The following is an 11,554-nucleotide window of genomic DNA, read 5'->3' as shown; positions in this document are numbered from 1 at the left end:
GATTGATGGATTGATTGCAAAATTCTTCCATGTCCATGTGAGGGTGACATTAATTGTGATAGGGACTTGTCTCACAGGGATGGAAAATGTACAGATTTTAGTTTATAGCAGCAGATGAAAAAAGAAACACCGAGAGAAGGTGGCTGATTATTTTCTGTATAATTATTGATTTACACTGAAAACACTGGTGAGAGCAACATATACATCTGCTAAGGATGATTGTGTTGATGATTGTGCAGGAATGATTAAAAATAGTTGGTTACAAGTAGTTTGGGGATATCCTGTGTATCTTTATCAAACATATCTTTAGCAGTTATTAGCTGTTTCCTGTCTGTTTTAGCAACTGTATAGAAACTACTTATAGATCAGCTATATATCACTATTGCCCAGAAAGTTGGGCTAAAACATTTTGCCCCTTAAATTATGTTAGTTTTGTAATGTTATTATCTTCTAAGAATAAAATATTTGAAAAACATATAAAATAGTGTTACTCTAATCTTTTGCGCAACAATAGGCAGAGTAAATGGGACAAAGTAAAAATCGGTCAACTTTTCCTCAGGCACAACAAAACAAGGGAATAGGTTCCCAAATAATAATTATATTAATTTGAATGCACCAAAAAACAGATACTAATGTTTAACATAATGAAATCAGCTTCCTTTATTGTAATTCAGAGTGAATATGTGATTGAAAGACCAGATGGGACTGTACCCCACACATACTGTAGGTATTGAGGGAGTCAGTTACTTTTCCCCTCCTTTACTGCCTGTGTATCGCCTTGTTCTTTCAAAGCTTTTTGGCTGAACCTGGGCCCGGCCATCGAGGTGGAGCGATGAGGCCCACCATCCTTCCCGTCAGGCAGCTTCCTCTGAACACTGGAATTATTAGCATTTATCTGTGTGTACTTTCTTGGTGTCACCCTTGACTGTATTCTAGGCCGCTTGGAGTCGTGACAAGTTGGGTCATCATCTTTTGAGTCACGATTTCTTTTCTGCCCTGTTTTTAAGTGGCTCTCTTGGTGCTGCTGGGGGTTTTCACACTGCGTCTGTAAAGTTTGTCCATTTTCCTGGCTGGCAGTAACCTCTGGCTCTTTAGAGGTAGCCCCCACCCTTCAAGACAACAAATACTTGACTTAAATAATTATCTGAGAATCCTGCAATTTTTTCAAATGGATAAATCAAGGGTTTTAGGACTGAAATGAATGATCTTTGTGTAGACTTACTCAGTGTTTGTCAGAAAACCATGTTGCAGCAGTTGAGCTGGGGTAATGCGTGTAGCAGGATCAAGGTCAAGCATGTTCTTTAGCATGTTAACAAAAAGATTAAGTTCTGGATGTTCGCTGCCATTAGAAGGGAAGGCCTGGAACAATAAAAATTGATTTAAAGTAGCTAATTACCCTGTAAATATGTTCTTTATGCTATAGAGAAAGTGTTGTTACATTGATATGAAGAACAAATTAAAACTGGAAAAACATACGCTTAAAATGTCATCCAGAGAATCCAGAAGCTTCCTCTCTACTGTAGCCTGTCTGAACAGATAACAGAAAATGAGTTAAGCACAACAAAATAAACATTCCTACCTATTAATTTGTGAATTTGGGAGTCCGTAAGAAATATCTTAGACAAACTAGGTACAGATACCTTTAGTTTCCATGATCGATTCCATGCGCACATGCTTTGCTTAAAGAATTGATTAGTTTTTATGCCTGCATTTAGCATTCGATTCGGAGGTTGACCAAATAGCTCCACTATGTACCTCATCTGTGGGTAAAGAAAATGCCACGTCACAATATTCACCAAAAAAAGGTTTATGTGGCAGAAAAGTTCAAAGAAAAGAATGAAGTAAAGTACAAATATACTTACCACGTCAAACTCATTGTCCCCATCAAACAGCCGATTACCAAGGTGTAACATTGCAACCACACAGCCCAGAGACCAAATGTCCACAGCCTCTGTCAATGGAAGACCCAAAAGGACCTCTGGAGACCTATAAAAGGGTGTTAATTTGCTTTTTACAGTTGGTTATTTATAGATTGCCATGATTTTAAACATTTGTAAAAATAATTACCTGTAACAGAGGACCTGTATAGCTGAGCCCTGTGGTATAGTGGATGCAACCCTGGCAACTCCAAAGTCAATAAGTTTGATTTTGAAAGGCTGCTTTTCATGGTCCACTAACATAATATTGTCCAGCTTTATGTCACAATGTGTTAGTCCCACACTCCTCAGAGATTGAAGTGCAACTGCAAGCTTAAAGCCAATAAAACACTTTCATTATACCTTTTCAACATTAGATTGAAGGGCTATTAATGAAAAATGAAGTGCAGCAAGACGTAGAAGAAGCAAATTACCTGTTGGACAATAAATCTGATTTCCTTTAGAGGCAGAGGACAAAAATTGTTCTCCTCCATGAAGTCAAAGAGACTTTTTTCCAGGTACTCAAAAACGAAACAGAAATTTCCTCTGTCATAAAAGGCTGCGTGAATCTGGACAATGTTGTATTTTTCTGGATCCAGACTTTTAAGCTTTAGCAGGGCTTGTATCTAAGGAGACAAATGTCAAGGTTCACCTTAATTAAACACCATACAAGGGCAAATATGAACAAAGTTGGTATTACATACTTCCTTCTCTACACGATCATAGTAATCTCCTTTTTTCTTTATGACCTTGACTGCCACAGTCTTGTTGTCTTTCAGTCTTAAACATTTGACTACTTTGCCAAATGAACCCTCTCCCAGAATGGACTGCACCAGATAATTGGTTTGTCTGGAAAAGAGTATGCTTCCAATTTCCACTGTGTTGTGCTCGTATGCGGATGGACCCAAATGTTGGTAGCTGATATGTTAGAAGAGAGAAGAAAAATGATTAAGAGAAATCTCCCTTTAAATCAAAATGGAGTACAGAAACTCTAGGGAAACACTTATCTCATGACAAGTTGGAGTCATTATTGATTATCAAGCATAACAGGAAATTATTTAAGGTCGTCTTGAGTATCATTGATCACCTTAAGCTTATCCTCACTGCCCAGTGCCCCATTTACCAAAGGACTAAGCCACCCTAACAACTGTATCCAAAGATATACAATGCCTGATATTTCTGCCCTTATACCATTAAAATAACCCATAATTTCTAGTTTTGTTGCAGAAACGTTATGAACCACTTCACTCATAAAGCTGCAGTAGAACAGCAATAAAAGGGATATACAGGACTACCAGTTGATTTGGGGACATGGGTTACGATTACATTTTTGTAGATCTTGTCTGCCAATTTTGTCTACCTATATCTGCTGTCACGCTATTCTCAAAATAAAATTATTTCATGTTCAATTCCAAGCAACAATATCAAATTTTTCACCACATCTCATGTGTGTGCGAATTGTCATGATTTTTTGTGCATGGGTAAGGGTATAGAATAAAAACATAACTTGTCCAATGCTCAGACCCTAAAAAAATCATTCCAGAGAAAGTCAATCAGGTCCACCATTTTGTCAACAACCTGCAATCTCTACAAGAATAGACATTTTATTTTTAGCTAATGTAAATTTCCTTGCCAAATAATTGAATTGATCAAAACTTACCCGTGTGCCATCTTTTGTGTAGTGCTGAGTAGTAGGTGTTTGTTATGACTTTACAAACCAGAATATTTCCAAGCAGAATGAAACAGCCAAAGTTATTCCTATCTTAAAACCTCCTGACAAACATGTAATGTCAAATTGTAGACCGGTCTCTCTGTTACCCTAATAATACTGGATAAATGACATATGTTAGACTCTGTCCTTTCATACCAAAGCACCAAAGTGTTTTTTTAAATATATTTGTCTGTCTATGATGTTCAAAGATCAAAGACATGATATCCCTTTACCCACAAGCCCTCTGTCACCCGTTGTCATTTTATAAACAACTGGTAAGTTTAACAATAGAAAACTTTAGTTTGTGTGATAGTAGACTCTCCTCTCCCCCATAGAATTCAATGGAAAATGACAAAATGGAGGGAAAAGCCAAATCTCAAAGCCCACTCATCTTAAACCGAGGCTGTATTGTAAATAACTGCTCTCATTTTAATTTATTGGTTAGTTTTTTTTGGTTTTTGTTTTAAAGGTTTTATGGGCGAAACTTAAGGGTACATATGGGTTAAATGTAGTGTTTAAAGGACTGTTCATCATGGTGTTATGTTAACGTCAGCCGCTCAGTGGCAGGAGAGAGACAGCAGCAACATTGTTAAGTGGAGAAGAGAGGAACACATGCCCTTCGCTGGACTGTGATTACGCAAAAAAAATGTCGGACTCCGTAGCATTTTCTGGTCCCCTCCCCAATCTGGCCAGCGATGAAATATTTCGTCGCATGTCGTCGCTGGCTGTCACGGTGATGCCCAGAAAACCAAGTGTCCTTTGTAGACAATTGGAACAGTTTTTGGGGAAAACCTGGTCTGATTAGGAGAGACGTGTCCATCCCACACGGGATGGTGCCTCTCTCATTTCTAGTAATCTGGCTAATTTTATTAGACCCAAAGTGACCTGACAAACCAGGGTCCAGACCAGGATGCAGAGCTGTAGTCTTACACCCCTCTCTGCTGCTTCCTTAGAACCCTCATCCACCAACAATAACATATTTAACACCATAGAGGTAGTCTCCACGGTTCCACGGTTAAAAGTTCACCAAGCACAGAGCAGGGGAGCGGTCAATCACCATAATCTTATTAAAATTAATACCAAAGCACAAGTCTGAGAAACTAATATCACAATTAAGTGTGGACTGTTAAATATTAGATCTCCTCTGTGTAAATCCCTGTTAGTGCACGACCTGATAGCGGATCACCACATTAATTTATTTTGTCTTACTGAGACCTGGCTTCAGGAGGAGGAGTATGTGAGCTTAAATGAATCTACTCCTCCTACCCATCTTAATTATCATATTCCTCATGTTACTGGAGGAGGGGGAGTGGCAGCAATCTATCACTCCAAGTTATTAATTAATCCTCGACCAAAATATGGCTCCAGTTCATTTGAAAGCCTGACTCTTGGCATCACTCATCTGAACTGGAAGGCAGAAAAGCCACTTCTGTTCGTAGTTGTATATCGGCCCCCTGCTGGGCCACATTCAGAGTTCCTGTCTGAGTTCTCTGATTTCTTATCTGACTTGGTCCTTAGAACGGACAAAGTCATTATCATTGGAGACTTTAATATCCATATAGACGCTATAAATGACAGCTTTAGAAATGGCTTCATTTCATTACTTGAGTCAGTTGGTTTCCTCCAGCAGATAAACCAACCAACTCATAGCTTCACCCACACCCTAGATCTAGTTCTGACTTATGGTGTTGAGGTAGAACATGTGTCAGTGTTCCCTCAGAACCCCCTCCTGTCAGACCATTCTTTGATCACTTTTACATTTATGATTAAGGATTCTTCTATGCTCAGAGCTCAGTCTTACTATAGCAGATGTCTTTCAGATGATGCTGTAGCTAAGTTTAAGGAAGTGATTCCTGTGCTGATCCCAGGACCACCGTGTGTTTCCCCAGGGATCAATCATTAGAATCTTAGCCCTGCTGAGGTTGACTCTGTTGCTGAAGGTACAGCAACCTCACTGAGAATCACGCTTGATTCTGTTGCCCCCCTGAAAAAGAAAATAATAAATCAGAGGAGGTGTGCCCCCTGGTATAATTCACATATCAGGACCCTCAAGCAGAAAGTGAGAAGACTGGAAAGGAAGTGGCATTCTTGTAAAATAGACAGCTATCATGTAGCCTGGAAAGACTGTCTATTAGTTTACAAAAAGGCCCTCCGCAAGGCTAGAACAGCTTATTTCTGTTCTTTAATTGAGGATAATAAGAACAGCCCCAGGTTTCTCTTCAGCACTGTGGCCAAATTAACCAAGAGTCACAGTGTTTTAGATCCACGTATCCCTTCTTCCCTTAGTGGTGAAGACTTCATGAGCTTCTTCACTGATAAAGTTCTAGCTATCAGAGAGAAAGCTAACCAGGCCATCCCAACAACTGGACCATCACCAGATGTGCTGACTGTGGGAACATACAGGTTCTCCAACGAGCCTTAAGCTCCTTCAGCCCTATATATTTTTCTGAGACGTCATCGCTAATTCAGAAATCCAAGTCCACCACGTGTCTCTTAGATCCCATCCCAACACACCTGTTGAAGGATGTTTTACCATTGATAGGCAGTTCTATCCTGGACCAGATCAATTGTTCTTTAGTGTCAGGTCATGTACCCCGGTCCTACAAGGTGGCAGTGATTAAGCCGTTGCTTAAAAAACCATCACTGGATCCTGATGTGTTAGCAAATTATAGGCCGATATCCAACCTTCCTTTTATCTCTAAAGTTCTTGAGAAGGTGGTGGTGACTCAGTTACTGGAGCACCTGCAGAGGAACAGCCTGTTTGAGATGTTTCAGTCAGGCTTTAGAGCTCACCACAGCACAGAAACAGCACTTCTTAAAGTCACTAATGATCTTCTCATAGCTTCCGATCATGGACTGGTCTCTATGCTGGTTCTGCTGGACCTCAGTGCTGCTTTTGATACAGTTGATCACAGCATCCTGTTACAGAGACTGGATCATGTGATTGGGATTAAAGGGACAACACTAGACTGGTTTAGATCATACTTATCTGATAGATACCAGTTTACCACACATTAAATTAGTCTCTAGAAGTGCCTTTTTTCACCTGAGGAACATCACAAAGATCAGGAAACTACTGATGCAGCATGATGCTGAAAGGTTAATTCATGCATTTGTTACTTCCAGGCTGGACTACTGTAACTCTTTATTATCAGGGTGTCCAAACAACTCTTTAAGAAGCCTCCAGCTGATCCAAAATGCTGCAGCCAGAGTTCTGACAGGTATTGACAAAAGAGATCACATGACTCCTGTACTGGCGTCGCTTCATTGGCTGCCCGTTAAATTTAGAATAATTTGTAAAACCCTTCTTTTGACCTACAAGGTCCTCAGAGGCCTAGCTCCATCCTACCTGGAGGAGCTAGTGATACCTTATCAGCCCAATAGACCGCTTCGCTCTCAGAATGCTGCTCTACTTGTGGTCCCCAGAGTCTCTAAGGGTAGATTGGGGGGCTGAGCATTCAGCTACCAGGCCCCCCTGCTATGGAACCAGCTCCTTGTCCAGGTACGGGAGGCTGACTCCATTGCTACTTTTAAGATTAGGCTTAAAACCTTCCTCTTTGAAAAAGCGTATTGTTGTTAATTCAGTAGTTCCAGTTACAGAGACAAATCATACTTAGGGGGTCGTCTAATCGTTAGGTCACATCTTAGCTATGCTGTTATAGGCCAAGGCTGCTTGGGTCCAGAAACATGATCACCTGACAGGCCTCTGTCACCCCACTGGGTCATGGTTTCCTCTCCTCTCCTCTCCTTTCCTCCTCCTCATCAAGCAGACTAATTATGCTGATTCTTGTGTAGTTTTTCTGCCCCCCCCCCCTTCTGCCCCCCCCCCTTCTGTATTCATTTACAGGTATCGCCGCCTTCGGAGCTGCATGATGACCTCCGGCCCCGCTGACCCGTTGTATAGTGTATTTTTGTGTGTGTTTCTGTTCTCTGTGCCTCTCCTCTCCTCTCCTCTCCTCTCCTCTCCTCTCCTCTCCTCCCTCTTCCTCTTCCTCTTCCTCTCCTCTCCTCTCCTCTCCTCTCCTCTCCTCTCCTCTCCTCTCCTCTCCTCTCCTCTCCTCCCTCTTCCTCTTCCTCTTCCTCTTCCTCTCCTCTCCTCTCCTCTCCTCTCCTCTCCTCTCCTCTCCTCTCCTCTCCTCTCCTCTCCTCTCCTCTCCTCTCCTCTCTCTTTACCCAGCCCCCCATCAGCAGGAGGGTCCCCCTCCATGAGCCTGGTCCTGCTCAAGGTTTCTTCCTGTTAAAGGGGAATTTTTCCTTGCCACTGTTGCTTGTCTGGGGTCAGGCCCTGGGATTCTGGAAAGCGCCTTGAAACAATTTTGATTGTATAAGACGCTATAAATAAAGATTGATTTGATTTGACATATGTAAGAAGAAGAAGATGAAAAAAAATCTGATTCAGACAATTTCCACAGTCTGCTCACCAATCAGTGACCCTGCAGAGCCAAAGTCCCCCTGTCAGTTAATGGTGGGACATTAACTTTACGAAGGGCCGAGCTGATTATCGTGGAACATTTGGATATATGGAAGAATGACTTTGTTTAAATGGTAAATTAAACACAGAAAGTTGTGCAAAATTGGAGCGGACAGGAGGGGCGGCAGAGAAGACAGCAACACAACATGACGGCAGACAGACATACACATGGACAATTAGGACAAATGTCCTGTCCTCCTCCTTGTCCTCGCCAACCTCCAAGATCTCCCTGACCCATTCCCTCGACCCCGAGTTTGGCTGACTTAAAGCTTCCTGTTATGTTCTATAATCCAGGTGTGAACCTGGGGGTCGCTGCAGGCAGGTGTGTGTGATGAGAAGAGAAGGGGAAGAAAATTAAAAAAGAAGAAGCGCATGGACTGAGGCACAGAGAAGTCTCCGGCTAGTTATTTTAATTCCTCAAAACTGAACTCTACACTTCCTGCAACCTCAGTTGTACTGAATTTATCCAAAGTGACTGAGGGACATAAATTGAGACGTTGGACAATAGGACAAGAGGACGAGGATGTGCAGAAGGCCATAGGAGGCGTGCCACGCCCGAAGCAAGATGTTGACACAAGCATAAAGGAACCAACTAACCTCACTGAGGGCCACAGAACTAATGGTGTTGAGACGGACAGGATGTAGAGAAGAGTTCTGGGAGCAGACTGGTGTCTGGTGTGGAAACTGGAACCCAAATGATCAATGAGATTTCTGTTGAGTTAGCAGATAGAGTGGATGAGGTCAATGACGAATCAAAAATATATACAGGAAAATTGAAAATTGGCTTGAAGAGACGATGAAGCCCAGCAGAGATGATGAAGACTGTTGAAATTTCAGCTGAATTTTGCTGATGAGGTTCTACTGAACTGGACCAGAACATGAGAGCAGGGTAACAAAGTCCGCCATGGCAGCTTTGGGCTTTTGTGAACGCTCAGCGTGGTGGCTGGAAAGTGTTGGTGGTCCCTGCAGCCCTCCTAACCCCCCACCCCCCATATACCATATACTATACCCCCCACCACCCTCCCAAAGGAGCAGGCAAGGGCACAGAAACGGCCAAAATGCGGTGTTCAATATTGAGGAATTAAAATAACTAGCCGGAGACTTCTCTGTGCCTCAGTCCATGCGCTTCTTCTTTTTTAATTTTCTTCCCCTTCTCTTCTCATCACACACACCTGCCTGCAGCGACCCCCAGGTTCACACCTGGATTATAGCACAACACAACAGGAAGCTTTAAGTCAGCCAAACTCGGGTCGAGGGAATGGGTCAGGGAGATCTTGGAGGTTGGCGAGGACAAGGAGGAGGACAGGGCATTTGTCCTAATTCTCCATGTGTATGTCTGTCTGCCGTCATGTTGTGTTGCTGTCTTCTCTGCCGCCCCTCCTGTCCGCTCCAATTTTGCACAACATTCTGTGTTTAATTTACCATTAAAACAAAGTCATTCTTTCATATATCCAAATGTTCCACGATAATCAGCTCGGCCCTTCGTAAAGTTAATGTCCCAGCATTAACTGACAGGGGGACTTTGGCTCTGCAGGGTCACTGATTGGTGAGCAGACTGTGGAAATTGTCTGAATCAGATTTTTTCCATCTTCTTCTTCTTCTTACATATGTGTAACCATTATTGACCAAAGCACACTGCATTCACAAAAAAATGCAAAAAAAGCTGACAATTTAACCTTTTATTCAAACATATCCTGCACTCTAATAACAACAATGTGCTCCATTAAAATGTGCTTCACTGTCTGTACTTGAAGAGCTATTATTCAGCAAGCTCCTAAATTGGCTGGTATCCAACCACGTTGCTCCTTCAGCGATCATCACACTTGTGTGAGAAGCTTGTAGCACCTGGTGTGGACCCTTCCAGCCATTCCTTTTCCTGGTGCTCAGAACCTTCACCATGATCCAGTCACCTGGCACAATGTCATGCAGCGGTTTGGATGCAGGTGATGGGAGCTCTGCCTGAGATAGGTCAGAAGACACATTTTTATAATGTTTATCTTCACAAACTGTGAGGGTGTTTTTGTTTTTGCATTCATAACAGTACAACAGTTCTCCAACGACAAAAACTGATATTTTAATTAATTAAAACCACAAAATGTAATTCAAAAAGAGTCAATAATAACACCTGAATAAGAACAATATCACATACAAGCTCAACAAATATTGAATTTGTCTCATAAGAAAATATGTTTTGCTGTATAAAAACATGAAAATCTGCAATTTACCTCTGGCATTAGGTTTGGGAGTTGCCTTGGTAACGACACCTGCAATTCTTCCCTTTCCCCGGACTGTTGAGCTGGAACCTGGACTGTGTTCACCACAGATTCCCTGTTTACATTTATTGCGTGGTACATAAAGTCAACTCCAGAAGGTAGTAATGACAACACGGATGCACCATTGTGCAGAGTTGCATCTTTGGCATCATCGCGTGTGTCATCCAGATTGCGACGGTCCCTCCACCTCTCATTCAGATCTTTCTTTCTGAGGTCAAGCTTCACACCAGTTCTCGATTTTGGAACAGATCTCCTCAGAAGGGGAAGAAGTTCTGGTTGGTTTCTTTGGAAGTTGGGGTGGAAATAATGATGAACGTTGTCTCTGTTTAAACGCTGGGATTTCCTGAAGCCATACAAATTTAGCTGGCGTATAAAACTTGAGAATTTGGAGGTTTTGAAGCCATTTGAAGACAAGAACTCATTGTCGATTAGATTCCCATTGTTGACGATCCCGTCTCCTTGGTGGTTCCAGGTGATGGTATTAATTTTGCTGTCATTGATCAATCGCCACAACTTTGTAGGGAATTTTTCATTCAGTGAAACTCCCAGTGTTTGCATTTTTGATCTTTAAAAAGATAAAATGTTGCAATGAAAGAAAAGAAACATAAACTGTATAGATTTAAACTGCAAGATTTGACTTGTTTGGAGTGTTCTGTCGCCTCTTAGGTGCACAATATTTGTTTGAACCTCATTTTCCAACCTCATTAACTGTTTTCTTTGAAACATCAATGAATCAAAGGCATCTTGCACATTCTTTAATCTTCAATGCACAGGCTTCTGTTTTTGTTCAGTTTTCCTGCTGCCTTTGATTCTTTGATGTTTCAAAGAAAACAGTTGATCAAACAAATATTGTGCACATAAGAGGCGACAGAACACTCCAAACAAGTCAAATCTTGCAGTTTAAATCTAATCAGTTTATGTTTCTTTTCTTTCATTGCAACATTTTATCTTTTTAAAGATCAAAAATGCAAACACTGGGAGTTTCACTGAATGAAAAATTCCCAACAAAGTTGTGGCGATTGATCAATGACAGCAAAATTAATACCATCACCTGGAACCACCAAGGAGACGGGATCGTCATCAATGGGAATCTAATCGACAATGAGTTCTTGTCTTCAAATGGCTTCAGAACCTCCAAATTCTCAAGTTTTACACGCCAGCTAAATTTGTATGGCTTCAGGAA

At 41.6% G+C, this 11,554-nt stretch overlaps 1 long non-coding RNA gene across 1 annotated transcript; it reads right to left on the bottom strand.

Annotated features, from left to right (window-relative positions):
• Nucleotides 1-663: 663 nt before the first annotated feature.
• LOC105419780 (uncharacterized) lies at nucleotides 664-1,505 on the bottom strand. The gene is made up of 3 exons (XR_966322.2): nucleotides 1,477-1,505; nucleotides 1,223-1,359; nucleotides 664-1,109 (listed from the first exon to the last, which is right to left on the bottom strand). It is a non-coding gene; the product is annotated as an uncharacterized lncRNA (long non-coding RNA).
• Nucleotides 1,506-11,554: the final 10,049 nt, after the last annotated feature.

Source organism: Takifugu rubripes, chromosome 16 (genome assembly GCF_901000725.2).
Source record: "Takifugu rubripes chromosome 16, fTakRub1.2, whole genome shotgun sequence".
Classification (NCBI taxonomy): Eukaryota; Metazoa; Chordata; class Actinopteri; order Tetraodontiformes; family Tetraodontidae; genus Takifugu; species Takifugu rubripes.
Note: the sequence above shows the minus strand (reverse complement) of the source record. Positions and strands in the feature narration are given on the sequence as shown.